The sequence below is a fragment of the Arachis hypogaea genome, chromosome 17 (genome assembly GCF_003086295.3).
Source record: "Arachis hypogaea cultivar Tifrunner chromosome 17, arahy.Tifrunner.gnm2.J5K5, whole genome shotgun sequence".
NCBI lineage: Eukaryota > Viridiplantae > Streptophyta > Magnoliopsida > Fabales > Fabaceae > Arachis > Arachis hypogaea.
Genome location: NC_092052.1, coordinates 32,136,443 through 32,158,972, shown reverse-complemented (window position 1 = coordinate 32,158,972; position 22,530 = coordinate 32,136,443). Strand labels below are relative to the sequence as shown.

The following is a 22,530-nucleotide window of genomic DNA, read 5'->3' as shown; positions in this document are numbered from 1 at the left end:
TCTTATGAGTCAAATCAAATTTTCAATTTAAAAATTCTATCCTTTTCAAATCTTTTTTAAAAATCAAATCTTTTTCATTTTTTTTCTTTCATAATTTCGAAATTTTCAAAATTTATTTTCAAAATCTTTTTCTTATTTCTATTTCATATTTTCAAAATTAATGCTAACAATTAATGTGATTGATTCAAAAATTTTTAGTTTGTTACTTGCCTAGTAAGAAAGGTTCAATCTTTAAATTTTAAAATCATATCTTTTTGTTTCTTGTTAGTCTAGTAATCAACTTCAATTTTCAAAATCAAATCTTTTTAAATTCAAATCTTTTTCAAAATGATTTTCAACCATATCTTTTCAATGTCAATCACATCTTTTTCAAAATCAATTTCAAAATCTTTTCTAACCTCTTATCTTTTCAAAATTGATCTTCAAATCTTTTTCAAATTAATCCTATCTTTTTGTTTGATTCTTATCACCTAACTAATTTTTCCTCTCTAATTTTCGAAAACTCTTCCCCACTTTTTCAAAATTCCTTTTTAATTAACTATTTGTTTTAAATTATAATTTAATTTAATTTCATTTTTCTTTTTAAAACTTTCGAATTGTAACTTCAAATTTTAAATTAAAAACAAAAATATTTTTATTTTATTTTATTTAATTTTTGAATTCTTCCCTCTCTCATCCCCTTCTATTTATTTAATTATCTACTAACACCCCTCTTTCACTCAAAAATTCGAACCCACTCTTCTCCTCTGTGTTCGAATTCTTATCTTTTCCTTCTTCCATTCTTCTCTTCTTATACTCATATAAGGAATCTCTATACTGTGACATAGAGGATTCCATATTTTCTTTTCTGTTCTCTTCTTTTTCATATGAGCAGGAACAAGGATAAGAACATTCTTGTTGAAGCTGATCCTGAACCTGAAAGGACTCTGAAGAGGAAGCTAAGGGAAGCTAAAGCACAACTCTCTGAAGAAAATCTGACAGAAATTTTCGAAAAAGAAGGAGACATGGCCGAACCCAACCACAATGCAAGGAAGATGCTTGGTGACTTCACTGCACCAAATTCCAACTTACATGGAAGAAGCATCTCAATCCCTTCCATTGGAGCAAACAATTTTGAGCTAAAGCCTCAATTAGTTTCTCTGATGCAACAGAATTGCAAGTTTCATGGACTTCCATCAGAAGATCCTTTTCAGTTCTTAACTGAATTCTTGCAGATTTGTGATACTGTTAAGACCAATGGGGTTGATCCCAAGGTCTACAGGCTTATGCTTTTCCCGTTTGCTGTAAGAGACAGAGCTAGAATATGGTTGGACTCTCAACCTAAAGATAGCCTGAACTCTTGGGATAAGCTGGACACGGCTTTCTTAGCCAAGTTCTTTCCTCCTTAAAAGCTTAGCAAGCTTAGAGTGGATGTTCAAACCTTCAAACAGAAAGAAGGTGAATCCCTCTATGAAGCTTGGGAGAGATACAAGCAACTAACCAAAAAGTGTCCCTCTGACATACTTTCAGAATGGACCATCCTGGATATATTCTATGATGGTCTGTCTGAATTATCAAAGATGTCATTGGACCATTCTGCATGTGGATCCATTCACCTAAAGAAAACACCTGCAGAAGCTCAGGAACTCATTGACATGATTGCAAATAACCAGTTCATGTACACTTCTGAAAGGAATCCTGTGAGTAATGGGACGCCTCAGAGGAAGGGAGTTCTTGAAATTGATACTCTGAATGCCATATTGGCTCAGAATAAAATATTGACTCAGCAAGTCAACATGATTTCTCAGAGTCTGAATGGATTGTAAGCTGCATCCAACAGTACTAAAGAGGCATCTTCTGAAGAAGAAGCTTATGATCTTGAGAACCCTGCAATAGCAGAGGTGAATTACATGGAGGAACCCTATGGAAACACCTATAATCCCTCATGGAGAAATCATCCAAATTTTTCATGGAAGGATCAACAAAAGCCTCAACAAGGCTTTAATAATGGTGGAAGAAACAGGTTTAGCAATAGCAAGCCTTTTCCATCATCCTCTCAGCAACAGACAGAGAATTCTGAGCAGAATCCATTTAGCTTAGCAAATATAGTCTCTGATCTATCTAAGGCCACTCTAAGTTTCATGAATGAAACAAGGTCCTCCATTAGAAATTTGGAGGCACAAGTGGGCCAGCTGAGTAAAAAAGTCACTGAAACTCCTCCTAGTACTCTCCCAAGCAATACAGAAGAGAATCCAAAAAGAGAGTACAAGGCCATAACCTTACTTGGTGTGGCCGAACCCAGAAAGGAGGAGAAGGACGTGAATCCTAGTGAGGAAAACCTCCTGGGACGTTCACTGACTAATAAGGAGTTTCCCTTTGAGGAACCAAAGAAATCTTAGGCTCATCTAGAGACCATAGAGATTCCATTGAACCTCCTTTTACCATTCATGAGCTCTGATAACTATTCATCTTCTGAAGAAGATGAAGACATTGTTCAAGGGCAAGCTGCTCAGTATTTGGGAGCAATCATGAAGCTGAATGCCAAGCTATTTGGTAATGAGACTTGGGAGGACGAGCCTCCATTGCTCATTGATGAACTAAATATCTGGGTTCAGCACACTTTACCTCAAAAGAAACCGGATCCTGGTAAATTCCTAATTCCCTGTAACATAGGCACCATGACCTTTGAGAAGGCTCTGTGTGATCTGGGGTCAGGCATAAACTTAATGCCACTCTCTGTAATAGAGAAACTGGGAATCTATGAGGTACAAGCTGCGAGAATCTTACTAGAGATGGCAGACAAATCAATGAAACAGGCTTATAGATTAGTAGAGAACTTGTTAGTAAAGGTTGAAGGCCTTTACATCCCTGCTAACTTCATAATCCTAGACACTGGGAAGGATGAGGATGAATCCATCATCCTTGGAAGACCCTTCCTAGTCACAGCATAAGCTGTGATTGATGTGAACAGAGGAGAGTTGGTCCTTCAACTGAATGAGGACTACCTTGTATTTAAGCCTCAAGGTTCTCCTTCTGTAACCATGGAGAGGAAGCATGAAAATCTTCTCTCACTGCAGAGTCAACCAAAGACCCCATAGTCAAACTCTAAGTTTGGTGTTGAGAGGCCATAACCAAACTCTAAGTTTGGTGTTAAGAGACCTCAACATTGTTCTGATTTACTGTGAGGCTCCATGAGAGCTCACTGTCAAGCTATTGACATTAAAGAAGCACTTGTTGGGAGGCAACCCAATGTTATTTAATTATATTTAATTATTTTCCATTTCTATTTTATGTTTTTTTTAGGTTGATGATCATGTGAAGTCACAAAAACTACTGAAGAATCAAAAATAGAATGAAAAATAGCATTAAAAATAGCTCACCCTGGAGGAAGAACTTACTGGCGTTTAAACGCCAGTAAGAAGCATCAAACTGGCGTTTAACGCCAGGAAGAAGCATCAAGCTGGCATTAAATGCCAGAAACAAGCACCAGACTGGTGTTTAACGCCAGAACAGAGCATGGAATTGGCGTTAAACGCTAGAAACAAGCAGCAAGATGGCGTTTAACGCCAGACATGCATTCTAAGGGCGTTTTACACGCCTAAATGGAGCAGGGATGTTAAGTCCTTGACCCCTCTGGATCTGTGGACTCCACAGGATCCCCACCTACCCCACCTCCTCTTCTCTCCTCTTCACACCTTTTTATAACTCTCTTCCCCAAATACCCTTCACCAATCACCTCCATACCTCTTCCCTAAATACCCTTAACCAATCACATCCATCCATTCTTCCCCATAAACCCCACTTACCTCCAAAATTCAAATTCTTTTCCCTCCCAAACCCAACCCTAATGGCCGAAACCTACCCTCCACCCCACCCTTATATAAACCCCTCAACACTACTCCATTTTCACACATTACAACCACCACTTCTCCCCCTTGACCGAATACACTCTCTCCCTCCATTTCCTCCATTTTCTTCTTCTTCTACTACTTTCTTTCTTATTTTGCTCGAGGACGAGCAAACCTTTTAAGTTTGGTGTGGTAAAAGCATTGATTTTTGTTTTTCCATAACCATCAATGGCACCTAAGGCCAGAGAAACCTCATGAAAGAGGAAAGGGAAGGCAATTGCTTCCACCTCTGAGTCATGGGAGATGGAGAGATTCATCTCAAAGGTCCATCAAGACCACTTCTATGAAGTTGTGGCCAAGAAAAAGGTGATCCTTGAGGTCCCTTTTAAGCTAAAAAAGAGCGAATATCCGGAGATCCGACAAGAGATTAGAAGAAGAGGATGGGAAGTTCTCTCTAATCCTATTCAACAAGTCGGAATCTTAATGGTTCAAGAGTTCTATGCAAATGCATGGATCACTAGGAACCATGATCAAAGTAGGAACCCGAATCTAAAGAATTGGCTTACAATGGTTCGGGGGAAATACTTAGATTTCAGTCCGGAAAATGTAAGGTTGGCGTTCAACTTGCCAATGATGCAAGAAAACGCACGCCCCTACACTAGAAGGGTCAACTTTGATCAAAGGTTGGACCAAGTCCTCATGGACATATGTGTGAAAGGAGCTCAATGGAAAGTTGACTCAAGAGGCAAGCCAGTTCAATTGAGAAGACCGGACCTTAAGCCTGTAGCTAGAGGATGGTTGGAGTTCATTCAACGCTCAATTATTTCTACTAGCAACCGGTCTGAAGTTACTGTAGACCGGGCCATCATGATCCATAGTATCATGATTAGGGAGGAAGTGGAAGTTCATGAGATTATACCTCAAGAACTCTACAAGGTGGCTGACAAGTCCTCTACTTTGGCAAGGTTAGCCTTTTCTCACCTCATTTGCCACCTCTGCAATTCGGCTGGAATTGACATAGAGGGAGACATCCTCATTGATGAGGACAAGCCCATCACTAAGAAAAGGATCGAGCAAACAAGAGATCATGGACCTCAACAAGAGCATGAGAAAATTCCTCACCATGAAATCCCTGAGATGCCTCAAGGAATGCACTTCCCTCCACAAAACTATTGGGAGCAAATCAACACCTCCCTAGGAGAATTAAGTTCCAACATGGGACAACTAAGGATGGAACACCAAGAGCACTCCATCATTCTCCATGAGATTAGAGAAGATCAAAGAGCTATGAGGGAGGAGCAACAAAGACAAGGAAGAGACATAGAGGAGCTCAAGAGCACCATTGGTTCTTCAAGAAGAGGAAGACGCCACCCTCACTAAGGTGGACTCGTTCCTTAATCTCCTTGTTCTTATTTTCCTATTTTTCGGTTTTTGAGCCTTATGTTTTATTTATGTTTGTGTCTTTACTATATGATCATTAGTGTTTAAGTGTCTATGTCTTAAAGCTATGAATGTCCTATGAATCCATCACCTCTCTTAAATGAAAAATGCTTTTAATCACAAAAGAACAAGAAGTACATGATTTCGAATTCATCTTTGAAATTAGTTAATTATTTTGATGTGGTGACAAGACTTTTTGTTTTCTGAATGAATGCTTGAACAGTGCATATATCTTTTGAATTTGTTGTTTATGAATGTTAAAATTGTTGGCTCTTGAAGAATGATGAAAAAGGAGAAATGTTATTTGATAATCTGAAAAATCATAAAATTGATTCTTGAAGCAAGAAAAAGCAGTGAATACAAAAGCTTGCGAAAAAAAAAAGAAAAGAAAATTGGCAAAAAAAAAATAAAAGAAAGAAAAAAAAGCAAGCAGAAAAAGGCAGTAACCCTTTAAACCAAAAGTCAAGGATAATAAAAAGGATCCAAGGCTTTGAGCATCAGTGGATAGGAGGGCCCAAAGGAATAAAATCCTGGCTTAAGTGGCTAAACCAAGCTGTCCCTAACCATGTGCTTGTGGCGTGAAGGTGTCAAGCCAAGAGCTTGAGACTGAGCAGTTAAAGTCAAGGTCCAAAGCAAAAAAAGAGTGTGCTTAAGAACCCTGGACACCTCTAACTGGGGACTCTAGCAAAGCTGAGTTACAATCTGAAAAGGTTCACCCAGTTATGTGTCTGTGGCATTTATGTATCCGGTGGTAATACTGAAAAACAAAGTGCTTAGGGCCACGACCAAGACTCATAAAGTAGTTGTGTTCAAGAATCAACATACTGAACTAGGAGAATCAATAACACTATCTAATTTCTAAGTTTCTATAGATGCCAATCATTCTGAACTTCTATGGATTAAGTGAGATGCCAAAACTATTCAGAGGCAAAAAGCTACTAGTCCCGCTCATCTAATTGGAGCTAAGTTTCATTGATATTTTGGAATTTATAGTATATTCTCTTCTTTTATACTATTTGATTTTCATTTGCTTGGGAAAAAGCAACAATTTAAGTTTGGTGTTGTCATGAGCGGATAATTTATACGCTTTTTGGCATTGTTTTTACATAGTTTTTAGTATGATTTAGTTAGTTTTTAATATATTTTTATTAGTTTTTAAATAAAAATCACATTTCTGGACTTTACTATGAGTTTGTGTATTTTTCTATGATTTCAGGTATTTTCTGGCTGGAATTGAGGGACTTGAGCAAAAATCTGATTCAGAGGCTGAAGAAGGACTACAGATGCTGTTGGATTCAGACCTCCCTGCACTCAAAGTGGATTTTCTAGAGCTACATGAGTCCAAATGGTGCGCTCTCAACTGCGTTGGAAAGTAGACATCCAGGACTTTCCAGTAATATATAATAGTCCATACTTTACTCAAGTTTAGACGACGCAAACTGGCGTTCAACGCCAGCTTTCTGCCCTATTCTGGCGTTAAACGCAAGAAACAAGTTGCAAAGCAGAGTTAAATGCCAGAAACAAGTTACAAACTGGCGTTCAACTCCAAGGAAGACCTCTACACATGAAAGCTCAATGCTTAGCCCAAGCACACACCAAGTGGGCCCGGAAGTGGATTTCTACATCATTTACTTATCTCTGTAAACCCTAGTAACTAGTTTAGTATAAATAGGACTTTTTACTATTGTATTTACATCTTTTGATAATCTCTGGAACATATTATGTAACTTTTACGTTCTGAGACCTCCATAGGGGGCTGGCCACTCGGCCATGTCTACCCTATTTTCACTTATGTATTTTCAACGGTAGAGTTTCTACACACCATAGATTAAGGTGTGGAGCTTTGCTGTTCCTCATGAATTAATGCAAAGTACTATTGTTTTTCTATTCAACTCAAGCCTATTTCTTCTCTAAGATATTCATTCGCACACAAGAACATGATGAATGTGATGATTATGTGACGCTCATCACCATTCTCACTTATGAACGCGTGCCTGACAAACACTTCCGTTCTACATGAAAGCAAGCTTGAATGCATATCTCTTAGCCTCCTGATTTACGATCAGAGTCTTCGTGGTATAGGCTAGAATTATTGGCGGCCATTCTTAAGATCCGGAAACTTTAAACCTTGTATGTGGTATTTCGAGTAGGATCTGGGAAGGGATGGCTGTGATGAGCTTCAAACTCGCGAGTGCTGGGCGTAGTGACAGACGCAAAAAGATTACTGAATCTTATTCCAGCATGATCGAGAATCGATAGATGATTAGCCGTGCGGTAACAGTGCATTTGGACCATTTTCACTTAGAGGACGGGATGTAGCCATTGACAATGGTGATGCCCAACATACAGCTTGCCATGGAAAGGAGTATGAAGGATTGGATGAAGACAGTAGGAAAGCAGAGGTTCAGAAGGAACAAAAGCATCTCCATATGCTTATCTGAAATTCTCACCAATGAATTACATAAGTATTTCTATCCTATTTTATATTTTAATTATATTTTCATTTAGCAATAGCAAGCCTTTTCCATCATCCACTCAGCAACAGACAAAGAATTCTGAGCAGAATCCATCTAGCTTAGCAAATTTAGTCTCTGATCTATCTAAGGCCACTGTGAGTTTAATGAATGAAACAAGGTCTTCCATTAGAAATTTGGAAGCACAAGTGGGCCAGCTGAGTAAAAGGATCACTGAAATCCCTCCTAGTACTCTCCCAAGCAATACAAAAGAGAATCCAAAAGGAGAGTGCAAGGCCATTGACATAAGTACCATGGCCGAACCTGTAAGGAAAGGAGAGGATGTGAATCCCAAGGGGGAAGACCCTCTGGGACGTCCAGTGATCAATAAGGAGCTTCCCTCTGAGGAACCTAAGGAATCTGAGACTCATCTAGAGACCACAGAGATTCCATTAAACCTCCTTATGCCATTCATGAGCTCTGATGAGTATTCCTCTTCTGAAGAGAATGAGGATGTTACTGAAGAGCAAGCTGCCAAGTTCCTTGGTGCAATCATGAAGCTGAATGCCAAATTATTTGGTATTAAAACTTGGGAAGATGAACCTCCCTTGTTCACCAATGAACTAAGTGATCTGGATCAACTGACATTGCCTCAGAAAAGACAGGATCCTAAAAAGTTCATAATACCTTGTACCATAGGCACCATGATCTTTAAGGCTCTGTGTGACCTTGGTTCAGGAATAAACCTCATGCCCCTCTCTGTAATAGAGATACTGGGAATCTATGGGGTGCAAGCTGCTAAAATCTCATTAGAGATGGCAGACAATTCAAGAAAACAGGCTTATGAACAAGTAGAGAACGTGTTGGTAAAGGTTGAAGGCCTTTACATCCCTGCTGATTTCATAGTCCTGGATACTGGAAAGGAAGAAGATGAATCCATCATCCTAGGAAGACCTTTCCTAGCCACAGCAAGAGCTGTGATTGATGTGGACAGAGGAGAATTGATCCTTCAATTAAATGAGGACAACCTTGTGTTTACAACTCAAGGATCTCTCTCTGCATCCATGGAGAGGAAGCAGAAAAAGCTTCTCTCAAAGCAGAGTCAAACAAAGCCCCCACAGTCAAACTCTAAGTTTGGTGTTGGGAGGCCACAACCAAACTCTAAGTTTGGTGTTGAACTCCCATATCCAAACTCTAAGTTTGGTGTTGGAGAGTCTCAACAATGCTCTGAACATCTGTGAGGCTCCATGAGAGCCCACTGTCAAGCTATTGACATTAAAGAAGCACTTGTTGGGAGGCAACCCAATTTTTATCTAACTATATTTTTCTTGGTTATATGTCTTTATAGGTTCATGATCATGTGGAGTCACAAAATAAATATAAAAATTGAAAACGGAATCAAAAACAACAGAAGAAAAATCACACCCTGGAGGAAGCATCTGCCTGGCGTTCAACGCCAGAACAGAGCATGGTTCTGGCGCTGAACGCCCAAAATGGGCAGTATCTGGGCGCTGAATGCCCAAAATGGGCATCATCTGGGCGCTGAACGCCAGAATGGCACCCTGGAGAGGAGCTGGCGCTGAACGCCCAGAACAAGCATGGTTTTGGCGTTGAACGCCAGAAATGGCTAGTAAATGGGCGTTGAACGCCCAAAATGGGCACCAACCTGGCGCTGAACGCCCAGAGTTGTGTGCAAGGGCATTTTGCATGCCTAAATTGGTGCAGGGATGTAAATTCCTTGACACCTCAAGATCTGTGGACCTCACAGGATCATCTCAGGATCTGTGGACCCCACAGGATCCCCACCTTCCTTCCTCATAATCCTAGTTTTTTTTCCACATCTTCTTCTTCATCTATTCCTTATTCTTTTGCTCGAGGGCGAGCAACATTCTAAGTTTGGTGTGGTAAAACAATTATATAAAGGTCTATAGCTCAGTGGTAGAACATTTGACTGCAAATCAAGAGATCCCTGAGATACCTCAGGGGATACATTTTCTTCCACACAATTATTGGAGGCAACTAAGGGTGGAACATCAAGAGCACTCCATCATCCTTCATGAAATTAGAGAAGATCAAAAAGTAATGAGGGAGGAGCAACAAAGACAAGGAAGAGACATAGAAGAGCTCAAGAACATCATTGGTTCCTCAAAAAGGAAACGCCACCATCACTAAGGTGGATTCATTCCTTGTTCTTATTTCTTCTGTTTTTCGTTTTCTATGTTATGTGCTTATCTATGTTTGTGTCTTCATTACATGATCATTAGTAGTTAGTAACTTTGTCTTAAAGTTATGAATGTCCTATGAATCCATCACCTCTCTTAAATGAAAAATGTTTTAATTCAAAAGAACAAGAAGTACATGAGTTTCGAATTTATCCTTGAACTTAGTTTAATTATATTGATGTGGTGACAATGCTTCTTGTTGTCTGAATGAATGCTTGAACAGTGCATATGTCTTTTGAAGTTGTTGTTTAAGAATGTTAAATATGTTGGCTCTTGAAAGAATGATGACTAGGAGACATGTTATTTGATAATCTGAAAAATCATAAAAATAATTCTTGAAGCAAGAAAAAGCAGCAAAGAACAAAGCTTGCAGAAAAAAAATAGGCGAAAAAAAATAGAAAGAAAAAAAAAGCAAGCAGAAAAAGCCAAAAGCTCTTAAAACCAAGAGGCAAGAGCAAAAAGGCAATAACCCTTAAAACCAAAAGGCAAGGGAAAATAAAAAGGATCCCAAGGCTTTGAGCATCAGTGGATAGGAGGGCCTAAAGGAATAAAATCCTGGTCTAAGCGGCTAAACCAAGCTGTCCCTAACCATGTGCTTGTGGCGTGAAGGTGTCAAGTGAAAACTTGAGACTGAGCGGTTAAAGTCAAGGTCCAAAGCAAAAGAAGAGTGTGCTTAAGAACCCTGGACACCTCTAATTGGGGACTTTAGCAAAGCTGAGTCACAATCTGAAAAGGTTCACCCAATTATGTGTCTGTGGCATTTATGTATCCGGTGGTAATACTGGAAAACAAAGTGCTTAGGGCCACGGCCAAGACTCATAAAGAAGCTGTGTTCAAGAATCATCATACCGAACTAGGAAAATCAATAACACTATCTGAACTCTGAGTTCCTATAGAAGCCAATCATTCTGAACCTCAATGGATAGAGTGAGATGCCAAAACTATTCAAGAGGCAAAAGGCTATAAGTCCCGCTCATCTGATTTGAGCTATGTTTCATTGATAGTTTGGAATTTATAGTATATTCTCTTCTTTTTATCCTATTTAATTTTCAGTTGCTTGGGGACAAGCAACAATTTAAGTTTGGTGTTGTGATGAGCGGATAATTTATACTTTTTTTGGCATTGTTTTCAGTATGTTTTTAGTAGGATCTAGTTACTTTTAGGGATGTTTTCATTAGTTTTTATGTTAAATTCACATTTCTGGACTTTACTATGAGTTTGTGTGTTTTTCTGTGATTTCAGGTATTTTCTGACTGAAATTGAGGGACTTGAGCAAAAATCAGATTCAGAGGTTGAAGAAGGACTGCTGATGCTGTTGGATTCTGACCTCCCTGCACTCAAAATGGATTTTCTGGAGCTACAGAACTCGAAATGGCGCGCTTCCAATTGCGTTGGAAAGTAGACATTCAGGGCTTTCCAGTAATATATAATAGTCCATACTTTGGCCAAGAATAGACGACGAAAACTGGCGTTCAACGCCAATTCTCTGCCCAAATCTGGCGTCCAGCGCCAGAAAAGGAGCCAAAACCAGAGTTGAACGCCCAAATTGGCACAAAAGCTGGCGTTCAACTCCAAGAAGGACCTCTACACGTGCAACACTCAAGCTCAGCCCAAGCACAGACCAAGTGGGCCCCGGAAGTGGATTTATGCATCAATTACTTACTTCTGTAAACCCTAGTAGCTAGTTTATTATAAATAGGACCTTTCACTATTGTATTAGACGTCTTTTTGACCATCTTTGAACGCATAGTTCTTAGAACATGGGGGCTGGCCTCTCGGCCATGCCTGGACCTTTCACTTATGTATTTCCAACGGTAGAGTTTCTACACTCCATAGATTAAGGTGTGGAGCTCTGCTGTTCCTCAAAGATTAATGCAAAGTACTACTGTTTTCTATTCAATTCATCTTGTTTCGCTTCTAAGACATTCATTCGTACTTCAATCTGAATGTGATGAACGTGACAATCATCATCATTCCCTATGAACGCGTGCCTGACAACCACTTCCGTTCTACCTTCGACTGAATGAGTATCTCTTAGATCTCCTAACCAGAATCTTCGTGGTGTAAGCTAGAATGATGGCGGCATTCAAGAGAATCCGGAAGGTCTAAACCTTGTCTGTGGTATTCCGAGTAGGATTCAATGAATGAATGACTGTGACGAGCTCCAAACTCGCGATTGCGGGGCGTTAGTGACAGACGCAAAAGGATAGTAAATCCTATTCCAGCATGATCGAGAACCGACAGATGAATAGCCGTGCCGTGACAGGGTGCGTTGACCATTTTCACTGAGAGGATAAGATGAAGCCATTGACAAGGGTGATGCCTCCAGATGATTAGCCGTGCCGTGACAGGGCATTTGATCATTTTCCCGAGAGATGACCGAAAGTAGCCATTGACAGTGGTGATGTATCACATAAAGCCAGCCATGGAAAGGAGTAAGACTGATTGGATGAAGATAGCAGGAAAGCAGAGGTTCAGAGGAACGAAAGCATCTCCATTCGCTTATCTGAAATTCTCACCAATGAATTACATAAGTATTTCTATCCCTATTCTATTAATTATTATTCGAAAACACCATTATCAATTTATATCTGCCTAACTGAGATTTGCAAGGTGACCATAACTTGCTCCATACCAACAATCTCCGTGGGATTCGACCCTTACTCACGTAAGGTATTACTTGGACGACCCAGTGCACTTGCTGGTCAGTTACACGGAGTTGTGAGCCGTGGTTTTGGCATCATGTTTTTGGCGCCATTTCCAGGGAAAGAAAGAGCAATGAACTTTACATAATTAAAGTGTAATCACGATTCCGCGTACCATGACCATAGCTTGTTTCAAACCGACAATCTCCGTGGGATCGACCCTTACTCACGTAAGGTTTATTACTTGGACGACCCAGTGCACTTGCTGGTTAGTTGTGCGAAGTTGTGAAGAAGAGTGATATTAAAATTGTGCGTACCAAGTTGTTGGCGCCATTGAGATCACAATTTCGTGCACCACAAATCATCACATATATGTTATAGCCTGGGCAATTGTGGATGTCGAGAATACGGAGAATTAGAAGTGGTTTCTGGAGCTGCTCCATGAAGAACTGAAGATTGATGGTTTAGAGGTTATAGAAAACTCTCGTTGCGAGTATAGTTACTAAACCAAGTAATCAACCTTTCTTACAAACGTTTTGGTTGTCACAAGTAACAAACCCCTAAATAAATTGTTAACCGAAGTATTCAAACCTCGGGTCGTCTTCTCAAGGAACTGCAGGGAAGTATGTTCTTATTATTGATTATGAAGATTGTAAATCGGGATTTTGAAGATGAGGAACAAGTAATTTGAATTGCAATTAAAAGTAAGTAAATGACTGTAAAATAAATAAATAACTGTAAAAACACACTTTTGGCAAGGTATGAGAAATTGGAAGTCCAACCTTAGTTATCCTTATCAATAACAATGAAAGTTGAATCTTAATTCCACTTTGTTAACCTTTACTCAAATAAAGGAAGGTCAGGGGATTAATTGGTTGATCTTCGAATCCTATTTATTTCCTAAGAAAAGATTGGGATTATGGAAGTTCAGTTCAATTAACAAAGATAATAATTATCAATTATGTTGTTGAATTGGATAACTCTTGAGTTACTAATTTCTTAACCAAGACCAAAAGGAGAAAAATAAATCTACTTGGAATAAAAATATCTTCAGAGTAAAAGTATCAATAGCATGAATAAGAGAAATCAATATTAAACTGAAATACCTCAAATAACATTAATTCAAATAATCTGTAACCTGAAAGGATTCATAAAGTAGCTTGCAAAAGTAAATAAAAGGAATATTGAACCTGATCAAAAGAGGTAATCCTGAAAGTGAATGAAAAATCCTAAATCTAAATCCTAATCCTAAAGAGAGAGAGAATCTCTCTCTAAACTAAATCTAATTCATGGAAAGTAAAAATTGGCGAGCTCCCTCTGAATGGATGCGTTCCCTCACTTTATAGCCTCTAATCTGTGTTTTCTGGGCCGAAAACTGGGTCAAAAATAGCCCAGAAATCGCCCCCTGCGTATTCTGGTACGTTCAGGTCGCGGACAAGTGACGCGGAGGCGTCGTCCACACGGCCGCGCGGATTGGAGTTCGCAGATGCGACGCATCCGCGTAAATCACGCGTTCGCGTCGCCTAGCATCAGGGCAACTATGGCATATTATATATCAAATCGAAGCCCCAGACGTTATCTTTCCAATGCAACTGAAACCGCGTCATTTGGATCTCTGTAGCTAAAATTATAGTTGTTTGAGTGCGAAGAGGTCAGGCTGGACAGCTCAGCAATTTCTCCAACTTATTGTATTCCTTCCACTTTTGCATGCTTCCTTTCCATCCTCTGAACCATTCCTGCCCTGTAATATCTGAAAATACTTAACACACATATCAAGGCATCTAATGGTAATAGGAGAGGATTAATAATAAGTAAATATAAGATCAAAGAAGCATGTTTTCAATCATAGCACAAAATCAGGAAGGAAATATAAAACCATGCAAATATTATGAATATGTGGGTAAAGAGTTGATGAAATCCACTCAATTGAGCACAAGATAAACCATAAAATAGTGGTTTATCAACCTCCCCACACTTAAACACTAGCATGTCCTCATGCTAAGCTCAAGAGGAGCTATAAAGATGAAGAGGAATGGTAGAAAGTATGAAATGCAATCCTATCTATATGAATGCAACTAAATGCAAAATGTTTCTACCTACTTGGTTAAAAGTAAATAAGCTTTTCAAGACAAACATAAATTAAATTTCACTAATTCAAATTATACAATAAAAGACAAGTAAACTTGTAAGAAGATAGCTCATGAAAGCAGGGAACATAGAATTAAGCATTGAACCCTCACTAGTATTGTATATCACTCAAACTCTCAAGTGTCTAAGGTCAATCACTCTACTCTTCCCTAATCATGCTTTCTAAACTTTGTTCTTCATCTAACCAATCAACAAATATTTAGCATACCAATGCAAACATCATGAGGTCTTTTCAGGGTTGTAATGGGGCTAAGGTAAAGGTAAGGATATATGTATGGTCAAGTGAGCTATAATATGAATCTTTGACTAACCTAAGCTCTCACCTAATATACATATACTCTATATACTTTTAAATTCATGCCTAACTACCCATAATTCCCACTTTTGTATGATTCCCATACTCATGTACCAAAATTTTGATATTTCTTTACTTTTATCACATGAGCATTGATCATTTATTAACTTAGCATTGGGGTAATTTTGTCCCCTTATTTATTTATTGAAAAAAAATTTTTGAATCATATAAGCAAACATAACTTATCAATGCACATGGATTTTCCATTATTTTTCTATTTTGGTTTTTTTTTTCATGAGTAGGTTTCCCAAATTCCCAATATTCAAATAAATTAGAAACATGATACATTCCCTTATTAACCCATGTTCCCACAGTTTCCCCACACTTAGTTGATGCACAATTTCTATCTTAAGCTAACCAAAGATTCACTTGGGATTTTTAATTTGTTTTCTGCTTAAGGCTAGTAATGTGGTTATAGAACAAGAGGGGATTAAGCTCAAGGGGCTAACAAAGGTGATGTAAAAGGTAGGCTTATTTGGGATAAGTGAGTTAATAACAAATAATGGCTTCAATCATATGCAAGCATGTAAATACACTAAATATTGGACATATAGAATGGAACAAAGCAAAGATTGCAATCATAGTAAAGAAAACACACAAGAATAAAAATTTATGGTTAAATAATGTAACCATGTAAATAAGCTCAAAATCTCACAGGTTGTGTGTTTTTTAGCTCAAAAACCATGTTCCAAATATAACTTCAAACAAGTTTTAACAGAAATTTTTTTTTAAATTTAAATTAGTGAAGTACTATAAAAATTTCTTGAAAAAGAAAATATTACTTCAACCAAGTAGTAACTAAATGCACAAAATCAAATAAACATGCAATCAAATATGTAAATGCAACAATGAATTAACAAAGAAAATAAGACAATGGTGTTGAAAGGAGGAAAATAGCTAACCCATGGAGATCGGTATCGACCTCCCCACACTTAAAGATTGCACCGTCCTCGGTGCATGCTGAGATGTGCGGTGAACGGGCTGCTACAACTGATGCTTTTCTCCAAAGATTGTGCAGATGAACTTGTCTTATCTCCCCATGTAAACGTCTTCCAGTTCCCTTCCGGGTGGCCATCCTGAAAGAAAAAGGGAAGAAAGGTAACCCAATAATAAAGATAAGAAAATAAATAAAGTATGGGTGGGTTAATGCCAAATGATAAGGGTCTCATTTACATGGAAGCTTCAACATGTACGTGAGAAAACAATAGAAGCCATGGCATACCAGTGGTGCAAGATTTGAAACATAGGGGAGGAGAGTGTGGGTAATGAAAGACAGTATAAGCTCATGTCAATGCAAAAAGGAATACAAATATCATAAAGGAATAGCATTGATTTAAATAATATTACCCAACAGTGTAAACAAGTCACTAAGCACCAAATAATACCGAAAAAGTTGCAACAGTTAAATAAGAAAATCAACACCAAAGGAAAAATAATAAATGTAGAAAAGAAAAGAAAAAATATGCACTAAATTAAAATGCAATGAATGAAATATGCAAATAAATTAAGTAAAATAAAATGAAAGATAAGAAGAATGAGAAGGGAAAGAAGTGAGTAAGAAAGGAGGGAGGGAAAAATTAGGATTGGGGAAGAAAAGATAAGATATTTGGCAAATTAGGATAAGCTGTGCGGCGCAGGCGACGCGGTCGCATGGGGCACGCGGTCGCGCGGCTTGCGCTTAAACTGATTGACACGGTCGCGTCGGTCACGCGGTCGCGTGACCCATTTTATGCTACTGGTGCAAGGACAGCCTCGCTCTCTCATAACTCTCTGTTCAAAAATCATTAATTGCCAAATATTGGGTGACGCGATCGCGTGGGGCACGCGATCGCGTGAATGGGCACTTAGTAGGATGTGACGCGGCCGCGTAGGCACGCAGTCACGTGAGATGGACTGCGCGTCCAGCGCCAGTCCAGCACCACTCTAGCACAACTTTCGGCTGTGCACCATTATTACGTCGAAATCCTGGTCACGTGGTTGCGTGGGAGGCCAGTATTCCCACTCGACGCGGACGCATCGGCGACGCGGTCGCGTGGGACGATTTGTGCCACGGGCACGCCTCCAGCAACGCTCCAGCATGACTCTCTGTTCGTTTTTATTTTCTCCCCTCTCCTTGCGACGCGGACGCGTCGCTGATGTGGTCGCGTCGCGTGGTATTTTTTTTTATATGTGGAATGCGGAATGCAATATGCAGAATGCAGTGCTTAATGTGAATGCTATGCATGATTCCAGGTTCAATAAAATAAAATAAAATTCAAAAACAAACAAAACTAAATAAAATTAAAATTACAAAAGGAACGATCATACCATGGTGGGTTGTCTCCCACCTAGCACTTTTAGTTAAAGTCCTTAAGTTGGACATTGGAAGGGCTTCCTGTTATGGTGGCTTGTGTTTAAATTCATCCAGAAATCTCCACCAATACTTGGAATGCCAATAGCCTCCGGGGTCCCAAACTAGGCATGTAAAGTTTCTGAGCAGCTTCAAACAGATTTTCAGGCTCCCGGGGTGACAAATGTCAGAATAGATTTCAGGATCCCAAGCCTTGTTTTTAAATCCGCCTCCGTCTTGATCTCCATGTTTCCATCCGGGCGGTTTAAAAAGTAAATTCTCACTATGGTAACTTGGTGCACGAAATTGTGATGTCCAGGCTCAAACTATTCCTGGCACGTGAGCAACTTGGTACGCATAATCGTGATTACACATTCATAATTTGTCACAACTTCGATACAACTGACCAGCAAGTGCACTGGGTCGTCCAAGTAATACCTTACGTGAGTGAGGGTCGAATCCCACGGAGATTGTTGGTATGAAGCAAGCTATGGTCACCTTGCAAATCTCAGTCAGGTGGATATAAAATAATCATGGAGTTTTCGAATAATAAATAATAGAATAGGGATAGAGATACTTATGTAAATCATTGGTAGAAGTTTCAGATAAGCGAATAGAGATGCTTTTCGTTCCTCTGAACCTCTGCTTTCCTGCTATCTTCATCCAATCAGTCTCACTTCTTTACATGGCTGGCTTTATGTGATACATCACCACTGTCAATGGCTACTTTCGGTCATCTCTCGGGAAAATGATCCAATGCCCTGTCACGGCACGGCTAATCGTCTGGAGGCATCACCCTTGCCAATGGCTTCATCTTATCCTCTCAGTGAATAATATGCTCACGCACCCTGTCACGGCACGGCTATTCATCTGTCGGTTCTCAATCATGCTGGAATAGGATTTACTATCCTTTTGCGTCTGTCACTAACGCCCTGCAATCGCGAGTTAGGAGCTCGTCACAGTCAATCAATCATTGAATCCTACTCGGAATACCACAGACAAGGTTTAGAATTTCCGGATTCTCTTGAATGCCGCCATCATTCTAGCTTACGCCACGAAGATTCTGGTTAGGAGATCTAAGAGATATTCATTCTAGCTTATTTCATGTAGAACGGAAGTGTTTGTCAGGCACGCGTTCATAAGGGAGAAGGATGATGAGCGTCACACATAATCATCACCTTCATCACGTTCTTGGGTGCGAATGGATATCTTAGAAGTGAAATAAGATGATTTGAATAGAAAACAGAAGTACTTTGCATTAATCTTTGAGGAACAGCAGAGCTCCACACCTTAATCTATGGAGTGTAGAAACTCTACCGTATGAAAATACATAAGTGAAGGTTCAGGCATGGCCGAGATGGCCAGCCCCCTAAAACGTGATCAATAGTCTCCTAAGATGAACAATGAATTAAAACTGAGACCAAAGATGCCTAATACAATAGTAAAAGGTCCTATTTATAATAAACTAGCTACTAGGGTTTACATGAGTAAGTAATTGATGTATAAATCCACTTCCTGGGCCCACTTGGTGTGTGTTTGGGCTGAGCCTGAGTGTTGCACGTGCAGAGGCCATTTGTGGAGTTGAACGCCAATTTCTATGCCAGTTTGGGCGTTCAACTCTGGTTTTGGATCCTTTTCTGGCGCTGGACGCCAGATTTGGGCAGAAGGCTGGTGTTGAACGCCAGTTTACATCATCTATTCTTGGCCAAAGTATGGACTATTATATATTTCTGGAAAGCCCTGGATGTCTACTTTCCAACGCAATTGGAAGCGCGCCATTTCGAGTTCTATAGCTCCAGAAAATCCACTTTGAGTGCAGGGAGGTCAGAATCCAACAGCATCAGCAGTCCTTCTTCAACCTCTGAATCTGATTTCTGCTCAAGTCCCTCAATTTCAGCCAGAAAATACCTGAAATCACAGAAAAACACACAAACTCATAGTAAAGTCCAGAAATGTGAATTTAACATAAAAACTAATGAAAGCATCCCTAAAAGTAACTAGATCCTACTAAAAACATACTAAAAACAATGCCAAAAAACGTATAAATTATCCGCTCATCACAACACCAAACTTAAATTGTTGCTTGTCCCCAAGCAACTGAAAATCAAACAGGATAAAAAGAAGAGAATATACTATAAATTCCAAACTATCAATGAAACATAGCTTCAATCATATGTGCGGGACTTATAGCTTTTTGCCTCTTGAATAGTTTTGGCATCTCACTTTATCCATTGAGGTTCAGAATGATTGGCATCTATAGGAACTTCAGATTTCGAATAGTGTTATTGACTCTCCTAGTTCAGTATGATGATTCTTGAACACAGCTTCTTTATGAGTCTTGGCCGTGGCCCTAAGCACTTTGTTTTCCAGTATTACCACCGGATACATAAATGCCACAGACACATAATTGGGTGAACCTTTTCAGATTGTGACTCAGCTTTGCTAAAGTCCCCAATTAGAGGTGTCCAGGGTTCTTAAGCACATTCTTTTTTTTTTTTTTGCTTTGGACCTTGACTTTAACCGCTCAGTCTCAAGTTTTCACTTGACACCTACACGCCACAAGCACATGGTTAGGGACAGCTTGGTTTAGCCGCTTAGGCCAGGATTTTATTCCTTTAGGCCCTCCTATCCACTGATGCTCAAAGCCTTGGGATCCTTTTTATTTGCCCTTGCCTTTTGGTTTTAAGGGTTATTGGCTTTTTGCTCTTGCCTCTTGGTTTTAAGAGCTTTTGGCTTTTTCTGCTTGCTTTTTCTTTTTCTTTCTAATTTTTTTTTTCGCATATTTTTTTTCTGCAAGCTTTGTTCTTTGCTTCTTTTTCTTGCTTCAAGAATCATATTTATGATTTTTCAGATTATCAAATAACATGTCTCCTAGTCATCATTCTTTCAAGAGCCAACATATTTAACATTCTTAAACAACAACTTCAAAAGACATATGCACTGTTCAAGCATACATTCAGAAAATAAGAAGCATTGTCACCACATCAATATAATTAAGCTAAGTTCAAGGATAAATTCGAAACTCATGTACTTCTTGTTCTTTTGAATTAAAACATTTTTCATTTAAGAGAGGTGATGGATTCATAGGACATTTATAACTTTAAGACAAAGTTACTAACTACTAATGATCATGTAATGAAGACACAAACATAGATAAGCACATAAACATAGAAAACGAAAAACAGAAGAAAGAAGAACAAGGAATGAATCCACCTTAGTGATGGTGGCGTTTCCTTCTTGAGGAACCAATGATGTCCCTGAACTCTTCTATGTCTCTTCCTTGTCTTTGTTGCTCCTCCTTCATTACTTTTAGATCTTCTCTGATTTCATGAAGGATGATGGAGTGCTATTGATGTTCCACCCTTAGTTGCTTCCAATAATTGTGTGGAAGAAAATGTATCCCCTGAGGTATCTCAGGGATCTCTTGATTTGCAGTCAAATGTTCTACCACTGAGCTATAGACCCTTGATGGAAGCTTTTGTCTTCCCTTTCCTCTTTCTAGAGGTTTCTCTGGCCTTAGGTGCCATCAATGGTTTTGGAAAAAACAAAAAAAGCTATGCTTTTACCACACCAAACTTAGAATGTTGCTCGCCCTCGAGCAAAAGAAGAAAGAATAGAAGAATAAGAAGAAGATATGGAGGAGATGGATGGGAGTGTGTATTCGGCCATATGGGTGGATTGGGTGGGAGAGAGATGTTGGTAAGTGAGTGTAAGGATGTGAGTGGTCGAGGGTTAATAGGGAAGAGTGTTTGTTGGGAATAGAGGATGATTGAGAAGAGGGAAGAGAGTGAGTGGAGGTATGTGGGGATCCTGTGGGTCCACAGATCCTGAGATGATCCTGTGGGGTCCACAGATCTTGAGGTGTCAAGGCATTTACATCACTGCACCAATTTAGGCATGTAAAATGCCCTTGCACACAACTCTGGGCGTTCAGCGCCAGGTTGGTGCCCATTTTGGGCGTTCAACGCCCCTTTGCTGCCATTTCTGGCGTTGAACGCCAGAACCATGCTTGTTCTGGGCGTTCAGCGCCAGAAACATGCTCTGTTCTGGCGTTTGAACGCCAGGCAGATGCTCCTCCAGGGTGTGATTTTTCTTCTGCTGTTTTTGATTCCGTTTTTGATTTTTTTGTTTATTTTGTGACTCCACATGATCATGAACCTATAAAGACATATAACTAAGAAAACTATAGTTAGATAAATAAAAATTGGGTTGCCTCCCAACAAGCGCTTCTTTAATGTCAATAGCTTGACAGTGAGCTCTCATGGAGCCTCACAGATGTGCAGAGCTTTGTTGAGACTCTCCAACACCAAACTTAGAGTTTGGATATGGGAGTTCAACACCAAACTTAGAGTTTGGTTGTGGCCTCCCAACACCAAACTTAGAGTTTGACTGTGGGGGGCTCTGGTTGACTCTGCTTTGAGAGAAGCTTTTTCTGCTTCCTCTCCATGGTTGCAGAGAGAGATTCTTGAGTTTTAAACACAAGGGAGTCCTCATTCCATTGAAGGACTATTTCACCTCTGTCAACATCAACCACAGCTCTTGCTGTGGCCAGGAAAGGTCTTCCTAGGATGATGGATTCATCCTCTTCCTTTCCAGTATCCAGGACTATGAAATCAGTAGGGATGTAAAGGCCTTCAACCTTTACTAACACGTCCTCTACTTGTCCATAAGCCTGTTTTCTTGAACTGTCTGCCATCTCTAATGAGATTTTAGCAGCTTGCACCCCATAGATTCCCAGTTTCTCTATTACAGAGAGGGGCATGAGGTTTATTCCTGAACCAAGGTCACACAGAGCCTTAAAGATCATGGTGCCTATGATGCAGGGTATTATGAACTTCCCAGGATCCTGTCTCTTCTGAGGCAATGTCAGTTGATCCAGATCACTTAGTTCATTGATGAACAAGGGAGGTTCAACTTCCCAAGTATCAATGCCAAATAATTTGGCATTTAGCTTCATGATTGCACTAAGAAACTTGGCAGTTTGCTCTTCAGTAACATCCTCATTCTCTTTAGAAGAGGAATACTCATCAGAGCTCATGAAGGGCATAAGGAGGTTCAATGGAATCTCTATGGTCTCTAGATGAGCCTCAGAGTCCTTTGGTTCCTCAGAG

The 22,530-nt window shown here is 39.5% G+C and overlaps 1 non-coding gene across 1 annotated transcript; it reads right to left on the bottom strand.

Annotated features, from left to right (window-relative positions):
* Positions 1 to 1,397: 1,397 nt before the first annotated feature.
* Positions 1,398 to 1,501, bottom strand: LOC112767852 (small nucleolar RNA R71). Its single transcript, XR_003185292.1, has one exon. It is a non-coding gene; the product is annotated as a small nucleolar RNA R71 (small nucleolar RNA).
* Positions 1,502 to 22,530: the final 21,029 nt, after the last annotated feature.